Consider the following 15,639-nt stretch of genomic DNA (forward strand, 5'->3'; position numbering starts at 1 on the left):
CAGTTTTACAGAGCGGGGAGGAGACGCCGCTGGTCACTGATTTAAAGTGGCCACGGCCGTGCTGCTGCGGCCGCTTTAAATCAGTGACCAGAAGACTTATCGGCGTATAACACGCAGGCAGGCTTTTTGCCTTAAATTTAAGTTTTAACCCCTTAAGGACTCAGGGTTTTTCCGTTTTTGCACTTTCGTTTTTTCCTCCTTACCTTTTAAAAATCATAACCCTTTCAATTTTCCACCTAAAAATCCATATTATGGCTTATTTTTTGCATCGCCAATTCTACTTTGCAATGACATTAGTCATTTTACCCAAAAATGCACGGCGAAACGGAAAAAAAAATCATTGTGCGACAAAATCGGGAAAAAAAAACGCCATTTTGTAACTTTTGGGGGCTTCCGTTTCTACGCAGTGCATATTTCGGTAAAAATTACACCTTATCATTATTCTGTAGGTCCATATGGTTAAAATGGTACCCTACTTATATAGGTTTGATTTTGTCGCACTTCTGGAAAAAATCATAACTACATGCAGGAAAATGTATACGTTTAAAAATATAATCTTCTGACCCCTATAACTTTTTTTTTTTTCCACGTACAGGGCGGTATGAGGCGGTATGATTTTTGTTTTGATCGGACTTTTTGATCACTTTTTATTCATTTTTTTAATGGTATAAAAAGTGACCAAAATACGCTTTTTTGGACTTTGGAATTTTTTTGGGCGTACGCCATTGACCGTGCGGTTTAATTAATGATATATTTTTATAGTTCGGACATTTACGCACGTGGCGATACCACATATGTTTATTATTTTTTTTTTTTACACTGTTATTTTTTTTCTGGGAAAAGGGGGTTATTAGGGAAGGGGTTAAATGACCTTTATTAACCCTTTTTTTTAACTTTTTTTTGCAGTGTTATAGGTCCCATAGGGACCTATAACACTGCACACACTGATCTCCTATGCTGATCACTGGCGTGTATTAACACGCCTGTGATCAGCATTATCGGCGCTTGACTGCTCCTGCCTGGATCGCAGGCACGGAGCAGTCATACGTCGATCGGACACCGAGGAGGCAGGTAAGGGCCCTCCCGGTGTCCGATCAGCTGTTCGGGATGCCGGGTCACTTTCAGTTTCACTTTAGAAGCGGCGGTCAGCTTTGACCTCCGCTTCTAAAGGGTTAATACCGCGCCTCGCCGCGATCGGCGATGTGTGGTATTAGCCGCGGGTCCCGGCCGTTGATGAGCGCCGGGACCGACGTGATATGATGCAGGATCGCGGCGCGATCCCGCTTCATATCGCGGGAGCCGGCGCAGGACGTAAATATACGTCCTGCATCATTAAGGGGTTAAAAGTGCGTGTTATACGCCGATTAATACGGTATATAAAATTCAACGTGTGTGTGTGTGTGTGTGTATGTATGTGTGTGTGTGTATGTTCCAGCATCACGTCCAAATGGCTAAAGATATGAACATGAAACTTGGCACACATATTACTTATATGTCAACAACAAATAGGATAGGTGATTTAACTCTTACTCGCCCCCATGTGCCAGGGGCAGGGTTTATGTTTAAAGTCCCATACAAGTCAATGGGGAATATATGTTACTGCATAACTTCCAAATGGTTGGAGATATTTTTGATAATAATTGGTCACATGTTACTTATATGTCCACTTAAAATATAGGATAGTTAATTTAACCCTTAACTACCCCCATTTGTGAGGGTCGGGGTTTTTGTTTAAAGTCCCATGCAAATCAATGGGAAATGAATGTTCCCACATAACTTCCGTACGGCTGTAGATATTTCAATACCTGGTACACATTTTACGGGTCGGGATGGGAGGTCGGGATATGAGGACGGGATAGGAGGATGGGATAGGAAGACGGGCTAGGAGGAACGGGATAGGAGGACCGGGATAGGAGGTCGGGATAGGAGGTCGGGATAGGAGGTCGAGATAGGAGGTCGAGATAGGAGGTCGGGATAGGAGGTCGGGATAGGAGGTCAGGATAGGAGGTCAAAATAGGAGGATGGGATATTAGGACGGGATATGAGGATGAGATAGGAGGACGGGACAGGAGGACAGTAAATGGTGGAAAAAAGCGGAGGTAGCGCCGGGTGCAGTGTAGGTCTTTAGCCGGTGTAGGTGGGTACCCAGGTGGGGGTAGCGTATTCCTTGCCGGTGATGGTAGCTTGGTATGCAGGCCAGCAGCGTGAGGACGGAGCCCAGGGGAGAGTCCGTAGAGTAATGTAGAGGTATAGGAGAAAAAAACTGCGGTGGCGTAGAGAACGGGAGACAGAATAGGAGGACAGGATAGGAGGTCGAGATAGGATGCTGGGATAGATGGACTGGATAGGAGGATGAGATAGGAGGTCGGGATAGGAGGTCGAGATAGGAGGACGGGATAGGAGGATGGGATAGGAGGTTAAGATAGGAGGATGGGATAGGAGGTCAGGATAGGAGGTCGAGATAGGAGGTCGAGATTGGAGGTCGAGATAAGAGGACAAGATCGAGATAGGAAGACGGGATAGGAGGATGGGATAGGAGGTCGAGATAGGAGGACGGGATAGGAGGTCGTGATAGGAGGTCGAGATAGGAGGTCAAGATAGGAGGATGGGATAGGAGGTCGGGATAGGGAGTCGGGATAGGAGGTCAGGATAGGAGGTCGAGATAGGAGTTCGAGATAGGAGGATGGGATAGGAGGTCGAGATAGGAGGACGGGATAGGAGGACAGTAAATGGTGCGGTGCGGTGCAGTGTAGGTCTTTAGCCGGTGTAGGTGGGTACCCAGGTGGGGGAAGCGTATTCCTACACATTTTACGGGTCGAGATAGGAGGTCGGGATATGAGGATGGGATAGGAGGATGGGATAGGAAGACGGGATAGGAGGACCGGGATAGGAGGACTGGGATAGGAGGTCGGGATAGGAGGTCGGGATAGGAGGTCGAGATAGGAGGTCGGGATAGGAGGTTGGGATAGGAGGTCAGGATAGGAGGTCAAGATAGGAGGTCAAAATAGGAGGATGGGATATGAGGACGGGATATGAGGATGAGATAGTAGGACGGGACACTAGGATGGTAAATGGTGGAAAAAAGCGGAGGTAGCGCCGGGTGCGGTGTAGGTCTTTAGCGGTGTAGGTGGGTACCCAGGTGGGGGTAGCGTATTCCTTGCCGGTTATGGTAGCTTGGTATGCAGGCCAGTAGCGTGAGGACGGAGCCCAGGGGAGAGTCCGTAGAGTAATGCAGAGGTATGGGAGAAAAAAGCTGCGGTGGCGTAGAGGAAGGGAGACAGGATAGGAGGACAGAATATGAATATAGGGATAGGAGGTCAAGATAGGAGGCTGGGATAGATGGACTGGATAGAAGGATGAGATAGGAGGTCGGGATAGGAGGTCGAGATAGGAGCACGGGATAGGAGGTCAGGATAGGAGGTAGAAATAGGAGGTCGGGATAGGAGGTCGAGATAGGAGGTCGAGATAGGAGGACGGGATAGGAGGATGGGATAGGAGGTTGAGATAGGAGGACGGGAAAGGAGGTCAGGATAGGAGGTCGTGATAGGAGGTCGAGATAGGAGGTCGAGATTGGAGGTTGAGATAGGACAAGATCGAGATAGGAAGACGGGATAGGAGAATGGGATAGGAGGTCGAGATAGGAGGACGGGATAGGATTTTGTGATAGGAGGTCGAGATAGGAGGTCGAGATAGGAGGTCGAGATAGGACGGGATAGGAGGTCGGGATATGGGGTTGGGATATGACAACAAAATATGAGGAAAGCTTATGAAGTCAAAAGCTTCCTCCTTTGTTTATTTTCCTCCCCAACAAGGATTAGAAAGGAAAAACTGGGCAACGCCGGGTACTTTATATATAAATAAAGTATTAATTTTAGTATCTAAAATCAACTTGGTTTGTGGTAGTATACAACAGGACAAAAGATGTAAATGTATGTCTTGGTGCCCTGGTACTTAAAGGATTCTCCGGCGCTAAGACATCTTATCCCCTATCCAAACGATAGGAGATAAGATGCCTGATTGCGGGGGTTCCTCCGCTGGGGACCCCCATGATCTTGCATGCAGCACCCCGTTAGAATCAGTCCCCGGAGCAGATTTGCTCCGGGTCTGAATACTGGCGATCATGGGGGCATTGTGACATCACGGCCACGCCCCCATGTGCCATCAGGCTCCACCCCCTGAATGCAAGCCTATGGGAGGGAGCGTGACAGCTGCCACGCCCCCTCACATAGGCTTGCATTGAGGAGGTGGAGCGTGTCATCACACGGGGGCGGGGCCGTGACGTCACAATGCTCCGACCCCCGTGATCGCCAGTAATCAGACCTGGAGTGAACATGGAGTGAACATGAGTCTAACGGGGTGCTGCGTGCAAGATTACGGGGGTCCCCAGCGGCGGGACCTCTGCGGTCAGGCATCTTATCCCCTATCCTTTGGATAGGGGATAAGATGTCTTAGCGCCAAAGTACCCCTTTAACACACCAGGACATTTCCGTCCTTAGTGGCTTTCCGACTCTTAGGCTCTGAAGGGAGGGCAGGAGCTGTGCTCGCTTCACAGAATGTAAGTGACATCTGCTATCAGCTATCAAAATGCTATCAATGATGGAGAAAGGCGATTTCACCATTCACAGTCATTATTGATCATAGCAGTTAATAGCCGCAATGTTGCATGCTGGAGGTTTATTTGCCATCCAGAGTTCCCCCTCTACCTGTTCCTTTCAGGACTCGGGCCAGATCTGCTGATAAAGCTTGCTGAACCAATCATTTGTAGATTGCTGATAACAATAAGCAATGTTGAGTAAGGGCTTGTTCACACGGACAGATCCACAGCATATTTTACACAGTGGATCTGCCGAAGATGCACCCTACAGTGATGCCTCCATCTGTGCTTGCTCATAGCGGCAATCTGCTGCTACGAGCAAACACACTGCAATGTGCGAGTCGCCATGCGCATGTGCAGTATACTCGCACACATCACGGCTGCTCTCGGCTTAGCTCAGGGAGCAGGGGGAGCGGCCAAGATGTGTGAGAGTATACTGCAAATTCGCAGCGTGTCTTCTCGTAGGGGCCGATTGCCGCTATGAGCAGGCACAGAGGGAGGCAACACTGTAGGGTCCATCGTCGGCGGATCCACTGCCGATCTGACTGTGGGAATGATCCCTTAAAACATATTAAGTATCCCTGAATTTAGAAATGTCCAAACTATTAAATCATAATGATTAAGATCCGTAAAGATTATGACGTAAAATAAAATTATATATATATATATATATATATATATATATATATATATATATATATATATATTATACGAAAACAAAGTTCAAAATTGCTGCTTTTTGGTCGCATCACCTCCAAGAAAAAATGGAATGAAAAATCTAAAGTTCATCCATGCACATATTTAGTACTGATAAAAACTACAGATCACGACTCAAAAAATGATAGCCCCATATACAGAAAAATGAAAATAGGGGTTATTTTAACATACTTATTTTCTTTTTTAAGTTAAACTTTTTTTTAAAGCAGTACAATAATATGTGATAATAAGTATTGTTGATCCACAGAATAGAGACAACAAGTATTTTTTTTTTACAAACTGCACTCTGTAAAAAACGAATTTGCTAAATTGTAGTTTGATTTTCAATTTACCCCCACAGATAATATTTTTTGGTTGCAACATACTTTTTATGGTAGAATGAAAGATGCCATTACAAAGTACAATTGCTCATGAAAAAAACAAGCCCACATATTGCTTTGTGGATGACAAAATAAAAGAGTTATGTCTCCTAAAAGGCGAAGAGGGAAAAACAAAACTGCTGTGTCCTAAGGGCAAAATGGAGGTAAGGAGACAAACGCTCTATAGTTAAGAACCATATACAAAAGGATACAACTTGGGAGATAAAATATAACTCACCAGATCGTGTTGTGCAATCCTGAGGCACAACTCTTTATGCGCCAATATTAACAATCACGATAGTGGTCATAGTCTTGAGTGACTGCTATTCCTCCCGCGCTCACTCGAATGTCGGCAGTTCAAATGTAGTAAAACATGCGCACTAGTGCAGGAGTTTTCTGAGGTAAAATAGTTCTGCCACAGACTTAAGATAAAGGAATGCCATAAAAGTACTTAGCGGTTTATTTTACTGACATGTGACACTGCCACTAGAAAATCCTTTAAAGAATAGCTCCCACCATCCTATTTTTTTTTGCTAGCCCGTTCCCCCCCCCCCCCCCCCCGCTATGGCACTAGCACGTTCCCTCCTCCCCCCCCCCCCAACACGCATACCCCGTTCCCTCATTACACTTGCAGTTACTGCAGAGTCCAGCAGCGGGCGTGCAGGGACAGCGGCGGCAACGAGGTGGCGGCGATGTGCGGGAGGAGTGGCCTCCCAGCCAGTGGCCGGGGAGCCAATGCGCTCGCTCCCGTCTGTCTGATTGACAGGCAGGGAGCGAGTGCAGCCTAACTGAAAAAGGACTGGTTGCCACTCAAAAATCAGTCCTTTTTCAGTAGCCGGTTTTTAAATGTAAATTAAACCTTTTTAATGAAAAAAAATAATAATAAAAGTATATTAGAGATATGTTGTAGTACATAAGTACTACAACATATCAAAAAATAAAGTTGGTGACAGTGCCCATTTAAGGGAAATTTGCAGGTACCATGACTGTGTGAAGTTACCTGTTCTGAGAGGGGCATAACTTTAATATGCAAAAGGTGTGGCATTTAAAAAAAAAAAGGCTTGGTTCAAGTGATGTGAATTTTTAGATGCATTTATTATTTGCAAATTTGCAAAGTTGCTAAATTGTGGCACAATCTCACTTTACTCAATGGATAGTGTAGAAATGAACAAATTAATGTTTATACTATACATTGCAGAACAATATGATACACTTGCCACATTTTAAATTGAGATACTTTAAAAAAAAGTAAAAGCTACAAAAAGTGGAGTCATAAGGGCACAAATTATAAATTACCCCCCAATGTCCATAAAGATCCTATGTTTTGTCTTCAGCAGGAGCCTCTCCCTTGGATAAAGCGGTCAGCGAAACACGTGTCAGGGGTCTGTGAAGTCATCTGTATGGTGTATCCTTATCTTTGTCATTTATGTTCTGTGGTTCTTGCATGTTTGCTGCATGTTTGTGGTACTTTACCACTTTTCCTGTTATACTTTGGGCAAACTGCCAGGGTAAGTGTATTCAATTCTGTTTCTTCTATTTACAACATGCAACTCACTTTTTAAGTGGGGTTTTTCCCTATATCTCACTTGTATTTATATATTCTATGTATGTTCACTATACTGACCACCTCATATTTTGTACTTCCTCATTTGTATTTCTTGCGTCACATTTCATGCACTATGTAATTTTATTATAGATGCCTGTTTTAATATTTTCAATAAACAAAGATTTTTTTTGAGCGTAACATATTTTGGTTCTTATAGTAGGTTTGGTTATGCCTATGGTATATTCTCTAGTTTTTGGATGATATTTACATAGGTTATATAATATTATTCAGCAGGAGCTTACATCATTGTTTGTGTCTTGCAGCACCCTATTTTAACAATGTTTTCTTAAAATAAAATAATTATAAAAATACTACTTATTTGAGGAAAGAATGGGGAATAATCTTATTGTCTGAGTTCACAACGGCCTTGGATCCTCTATTGTGTGCCTGGTTGCAGGTTCTTTCTAAAATACCATGCTACAGTACATTGATTTGTCTGGTAAAAATCCATGGCAAAAACCCAACTTACCCTGCCGATGCATTTTTTTTCCAGCTCCAATGATGAGAAAACAACAGAAGGAGCAATGGTGGTGTTGACCCAGCCTAAAGGATTTCTTGCAGTACTCAGTATAGAAACATAGATACAATGGGGGAGATTTATCAAAATCTGTCCAGAGAAAATTGCCCATAGCAACCAATCAGATCGTTTCTTTAATTTTTAACAAAGCCTCTACAAATTAAAATAAGCAACCTGATTGGTTGCTATGGGCAACTGAGCAAATTTTCCTTTGTACAGGTTTTGCTAAATCTCCTCATAGAATGTGCTGACAGATAAGAACTCGATCTATTTGGGGAAAGATAGCATTGTAAATTATGTATATGTAATTATGCATATAAAATATGTGACTCCTCATGCAAAATATATTTGTTGGATAATCAAAACATAATCAGACAGAAACTGCAAAATTGTATCTCCAGCAACATATATATATATATATATATATATATATATATATATATATATAAAAAGCTATCATATGAAGCAGCACCTCCTTGTATCCAGATGGTTGGGTGCAGGCCCTTGAACCTCGGTGCTCCGGTCCTCTTATATATATATATATATATATATATATAAATGGATATAGGCAGCACACCAAAATAGATGAAAAAAATCAAGTGCTTTATTCCAAGGAAAATTGACAACGTTTCAGCGATCTCATACCGCCATTTTCAACTTGAAAATGGCGGTGAGAGATCGCTGAAACGTTGTCAATTTTCCTTGGAATAAAGCACTTGATTTTTTTCATCTATTTTGGTGTGCTGCCTATATCCATTTATATATATATATATATATATATATATATATATATATATATATATATATATAGTTATTATATTTAGTATGCAGAAAGTATGATTCTATGAAATACCAATACGTAGGAATTCCAGAGATTATCTTATACACAGTCTTTCCTTCTTAAACAAAATGCAAGCTACAAATGCAGACATAGAGAATGCTAGAATAAAAGTAAATTCCACGATTCTGTTAACAGATTAGAAAAAGCAAGGTCAAAGTACAAGGTTCCTTTGCGTGGATTAGCACCTGGCTACAGATTAAAAGCGTGACTTTATAGGGCCTGTAGATAAATTAAATAAAGCCTTCAGCTAAATTATACAACATCTAAACCTAAAAGCCTATTGCAAGATTAGTTAAAGACACGTAACCTTTTTTTCTTATTTTAATTTTTGCAACCTAGCAAGAAGATGAAAATTCCAGGCATGTTTTAGAGAGAACCGAGTATCAGATGTTAAGATGTTATCTAAAATAACAGAGCAAAGCAGCGATGCTGGCTGTCAATCACCTGGAGAGGGTGTGATTACAGCACAGTTGATGGGACTAGGTATAGCTCCCTGCCCAGGAGACTGCCTATGGGGTTGGCAGGGGAGACTTACAAACTTTATATCCTCCCCATCTGTGGGGTTGCCACAAGTTATATATGGTAAAATCTGATGCTTGGTAACCTCTAAAGGATGCCTATTAGATCTTTCAACCATGGGCGGCATGAAACAAGGGCAGACTCCTCACAACCCACTATGATTTACTGTGAATTGACTCAGTATTTTAGGGATATTTTTTTTTCCTTTGGATACTAAAAGCTATAACTCTTTTGTTTTTCTATCTACAGAGCAATATAAAGGCCACATGGCATTGCATATTTTTTATTTAATTTACAAAATTTACTATGATGGATTAATAACATCTTTTAATGGTACAGGCAATGTAATCTTTTACGATAGCAGACAAGCAATCACTGGTGGAGATGAGACACTACTGTGGCCAGTGATTGGCTGAACTGGCAGGTCCTGCTCCAAGTGTTCATCTCGGAAGCAGAAAGAAGAAAGGACATTTAGCGACTGAAAAGAACCAAATGGAAGCGGCGGGGGACCAGAAGTAGGGTATAGGATTTTCTCTCTCTCTCTCTCTCTCTCTCTCTCTTTTCTCTCCTATCCCATCCTCATATCCCATCCAGATATACCGACCTCATATCCCATCCTCATATCCCGCCCTCATATCTGTTACGCCGAGCGCTCCGGGTCCCCGCTCCTCCCCGGAGCGCTCGCTACACTCTCGCTACTGCAGCGCCCCGGTCAGATCCACTGACCCGGTGCGCTGCGATACCGCCTCCAGCCGGGATGCGATTCGCGATGCGGGTGGCGCCCGCTCGCGATGCGCACCCCGGCTCCCGTACCTGACTCGCTCTCCGTCGGTCCTGTCCCGGCGCGCGCGGCCCCGCTCCCTAGGGCGCGCGCGCGCCGGGTCTCTGCGATTTAAAGGGCCACTGCGCCGCTGATTGGCGCAGTGGTTCTAATTAGTGTGTTCACCTGTGCACTCCCTATGTATACCTCACTTCCCCTGCACTCCCTCGCCGGATCTTGTTGCCATCGTGCCAGTGAAAGCGTTTCCTTGTGTGTTCCTAGCCTGTGTTCCAGACCTCCTGCCGTTGCCCCTGACTACGATCCTTGCTGCCTGCCCCGACCTTCTGCTACGTCCGACCTTGCTTTTGTCTACTCCCTTGTACCGCGCCTATCTTCAGCAGTCAGAGAGGTTGAGCCGTTGCTAGTGGATACGACCTGGTCACTACCGCCGCAGCAAGACCATCCCGCTTTGCGGCGGGCTCTGGTGAACACCAGTAGTGACTTAGAACCGGTCCACTAGCACGGTCCACGCCAATCCCTCTCTGGCACAGAGGATCCACCTCCTGCCAGCCAGCATCGTGACAATATCCCATCCCCATATCCCATCCTCATATGCTGTCCTCATATCCCATCCTCATATCCCGTCAACATATCCTTAACTTATATCCCATCCTCATATCCCTTCCTCATATCACATCCTCATATCCCATCCACATATCTCAACCTCATATCCCATCCTCATATACAGTCCTCATATCCCGTCCTCCTATCCCATCCTCACATCCCATCCAGATATACCGACCTCATATCCCATCCTCATATCCCACCCTCATATCCCATCCCCATATCCCATCCACATATGCTGTCCTCATATCCCATCCTCATATCCCGTCAACATATCCTGACCTTATATCCCATCCTCATATCCCTTCCTCATATCACATCCTCATATCCCATCCTCATATACAGTCCTCATATCCCGTCCTCATATCCCATCCTCATATCCCGTATTCATATCCCGTCCTCATATCCCATCCTCATATCCCTTCCTCATATCACATCCTCATATCCCGTCAACATATCTCGATCTCATATCCCATCCTCAAATACAGTCCTCATATCCCATCCCCATATCCCATCCTCATATTCTGACCTCATATGCCATCCTCATATTCCCTCCTCATATCCCAACCTCATATCCCATCCCCATATTCCATCCTCATATCCCAATCTCATATCCTGACTTCATATCCCGACCTCATATCCCATCATCATATCCCAATCTCATATCCCGTCCTCATATCTCGACTTCATATCCCGACCTCATATCCCGTCCTCATCTCCCGCCCTCATATCCTGTCCTCATATCCCATCCTCAGGTGGGGCTAGGTTGTTATGAAGATATTATAAGCCGAAAATAGAAGGTGTGGGGTTTTGTGGGAATGGGCGCGATTTGCAAGCCAGACCGATGTATAAACTAAAAAGTAGATAATAAAAGGGTGTGGCTTAAATTGTGGGTGTGGCTCTGTAAGATGGGGTGTGGCATGCGAGGAGAGTGTGGCTTGCAAGCAAGACTGATGCACTCACCAGGAGATGTAGAGCGGAGCATGGGACTTGAAACAAAAACCCCATTCTTAACATAAAGGGGTAGGTTAGGGTTAATTTAACTATCCTATATATTTATTTGACATATCAGTAATATGTGTACCAGGTATTATGGACATATCTCCAGCCGTACGAAAGTTATGCTAAAACATACAGTACCTTTAGATTTGCATGAGACTTTAAACAAAAACTCTGACCCTAACAAATGGGGGTAGGTTAGGGTTAAATAACTATCCTATATTTTTATTTGACATATAAGTAACATGTGACCAAGTATTATCGAAATATCTCCAGCCATTTGGAAGTTATGCAGTAACATATATTTCCCATAGACTTGTATGGGACTTTAAACAAAAACCCCAACCCTCGCAAATGGGGGTGAGTAAGGGTTAATTTACCTATCCTATGTTTGTTGTTGACATATAAGTAACATGTGACCAAGTATTATCGAAATATCTCCAGCCATTTGGAAGTTATGCAGTAACATATATTTCCCATAGACTTGTATGGGACTTTAAACAAAAACCCCAACCCTCGCAAATGGGGGTGAGTAATGGTTAATTTACCTATCCTATGTTTGTTGTTGATATGTAAGTAACATGTGTGCTAAGTTTCATGTTAATATCTTTAGCCATTTGGAAGTGATGCTGGAACATACACACATACATACATATATACATACATACACACACACATTGGGGGAGATTTATCAAAACCCGTCCAGAGGAAAAGTTGCAAATTTGCCCACAGCAACCAATCAGATCACTTCTTTCATTTTTCACAGGGCTTTTCAAAATTGAAAGAAGTGATCTGATTAGTTGCTATGGGCAACTGGTTCACTTTTACTCTCCACAGGTTTTAATAAATCTCCCATATTGAGTTTTATATATAGTGGAAGCAGGCACGGCAGCACTCCAAGGTTGTGATAAGTAGTGACTTTTATTATCACCAAAAAATGTACAGTGACCAGCGAGTGCAGCTGTGCCTGCTTCCACTGTATTAAGAAGGGACCTGGGACCAAGGTCCAACCACAGCTTGCACCCACCTACAGCTTTAAGTGTGTTGCTCCATCTGCTTGTTTGTGAGTTATATATATATATATATATATATATATATATATATATATATATATATATATATATGATAAAACCTATAAGTTCATAAAAGACCTTTGGAGGACACTTTAATACTACAATACACTTTGTTATTATTGCTGATATCCCATGTAACTGGGGCTGACATGGGATAATAGTTTCAAGGAAAATATAACTTCCTACCTTCTGTGTATACAGAGTTCTGGGAGGCAGGTAGATCCCAGCCTCTGCTCTACCCTCCTGCAGCGACACAATCCCTAAACCACTGAAGACTCAGGAACGTCCTTGCAGAATTAAATGTTGACTGATCGAACATTTAAAGTGTAGGTGCAGTCTGAAAGTGGTAAAACTGTCTAGCTTTAGTCAAACATTTTAAGTAGCCTTCCACAGGCTTTTTGCAGTAAGTTTATGCAATTTTGGCATATTTTTCCTTATAAAACTGGTATAATTGAGTCAGGAATATAGGCTCTTTGCTTGCACACATTTTTTTCAGCTTGGGTAATAAGTATTCTATGGGATCGAGGTCAGGGTATTGTGATTAGAAAAGACAAAAGATACAGCTCTCCATGGTGTAATAAATGGGAGACCTGTGAGGTGGAGAGGTATATACTGACAAGGAGGCTCACCTGGTGTTGTTGTGTACCCCCATACACAACAATGGTGAGCGCATGAAGTGTCCGCAGCCAAGCCAGCAGAACAGGAGGTAATACAGAGATAGACTTCAACAGGGGTGTCGGCTTTGAGAGGCGCAGGTCACAGGATAACCAAGGTAGGTAAAAGCAAGGGTAATTTATTCTCCCAGCATGCAACGCCTTTTACTGCATCTGCAGCTTCATCAGGCAGATGCCTGATGAAGCTGCAGATGCAGTGAAACGCGTTGCATGCTGGGAGAATAAACTACCCTTGCTTTTACCTACCTTGATTGTCCAGGGTATTGTGATGACCATTACCTCCACATTGTGGTATTTAAGCTATTTTGCCCCAACTTTGTAAGTATGCTTGCAGACATTGTCCATTTTGAAGACCCGTTTGTGCTGAAGCTTTAACACTTCTAGACTTGAGAAGCTGTTTTGAGATGTTGCTTTAGTATCTTCAAATCCTTGTCCTTCCTCATATTGCCATCTATTTTGTCAAGTGCCCCACTTGCAGCACAGCCCCTGAGGCAGCCATCCCCATGCTTTTCCTCCATACATAAAAGGTGACCATACAGTTCTAATTTTATTTTATCAGACTAAATGACATTTCTCATTTAAACAGGTAAATATAATACCTTCAGGCATTTAAAAATTGCTCCCACAGTACTGTATATCCTAGACTTGTGGAGGTCCACATTTTTTTCTGATATTTTGACTGTATTATTTCAATTTTTCTTGAAGAAAATAAGTAAGTAGGTATAGGCTTGCATTGAGGGGGTGGAACGTAACGTCACACGGGGCGGAGCTGTGACGTCACAACTCTCCAGCCTTCGTGATCGACAGTAATCAGACCCGGAGCGAACACGCTCCGGGAACTGATTTTAACGGGGTGCGGAGTGCAAGATCATGGGGGTCCCCAGCGGCGGGACCCCCGCAATCAGGCATCTTATCCCCTATCCTTTGCATAGGGGATAAGATGTCTAAGCGCCAAAGTACCCCTTTAAAATACTGACAAACTGGTGTCAGTGAGGCTCTTCTAAAGCCATAATATTTTTTTTCAAGAAATCCAATCTATTCAAGGCACAGTCAACTTGGCTTATGTTAATGTTTGACCATTAAACTTTTGATATATAGTTATACAAATGATGTTTGGAACCATTTGTCAGAATGATTGCTTGTGCCATTTACAAAGAACATTACCTAAACAACATGCTAAAACTTCAGTTTTTAATTGTATTTCTGTCTGACTCTTTGCACCATGCATTACTGATCAGCTGCAGTGTTTGGTAGATTTTACTATGTTGCCCCTTTAAACATAAAGGTGGATTCATTAAGGCATTCAAGCTACTTTTTGACATTAAAAAAAATCCCTAATTTTGTGGCCACCGTATACGCAATATATTTTCTGACTTTTTATTACTCTCTATGGGGAACATTTATCAAAGCATTTAGTATTTTTTTTTCTCGCTTAAAATTGTTTCAAAAAAGTTGCATGTGCGACTACTCAATTTTTTGTGCGACTTTTTGATTGTGCAGTGCCCTAAGCAAAAATAAAAAAAAGAAACTTGCTTACCAAAGCAAAAAGTTACTTTTGACTTGCAGTGGTCAGAGAAGTTGCATTGCATGAGAAAAACCTACTAAATTTACTCCAGCTCAGGCAGAAAAAGACTGCCAAAGTAATTTAAAAAAATAATAATTGCTTACGTGAAATAAATTTATCAACAGGCTGAAACCAGTTGATAAATAAGTCACACATAAGCAAAATCATAGCAAGAAAAAAAGTAAGAACTGAAAAAAAGGAATACATAAGCAAACATTGATAAATGTCTCCCCCATAAATGTTTCGAAAGTGACCAGAAAAATAGGCAAGTTTTAGCAAAGGAGGCATGGCCAATAATGACCCTACCAAATTCTAAGAGGTTTATATGCCTCTTAATAAATGTAACACATTTTACTTTTAAATATTTAAATTTTAAACTGGCATCCAAAGCACTAGTAAATCTCCCTATTAGGGTGCATTCCCACAGGGCGTATACGCAGCGTATTTGACGCTGCGCAAAATTTATGGCAGCAGCGGGAAATACGCTGCGAATTCCTTGCTCACTATACACACAGGGCTTTTCGGTGGCAGCCCTATGTGTGTAGTGAGTTTTAGAGGCGGGGCCATGTGTCGCTTACTCTTAAAGTTTGAACCTACCTGGGATTCTGAGGTGCAGATTATGACATGATGTTTCTTGTCTTTTTTTCAAGACATTCTTACTGTTCAGTCAACACTGGATATAGTCATGTCTTTACTCAATGTCCACTCCTTTCTATAAATGCTAGAAATGTAAAATTCCAGCAAAAGTAGTAGGTAAGGTATATAAAGAAATAACTTGTGGGATCTTACACT

Source organism: Hyla sarda, chromosome 10 (genome assembly GCF_029499605.1).
Source record: "Hyla sarda isolate aHylSar1 chromosome 10, aHylSar1.hap1, whole genome shotgun sequence".
Classification (NCBI taxonomy): Eukaryota; Metazoa; Chordata; class Amphibia; order Anura; family Hylidae; genus Hyla; species Hyla sarda.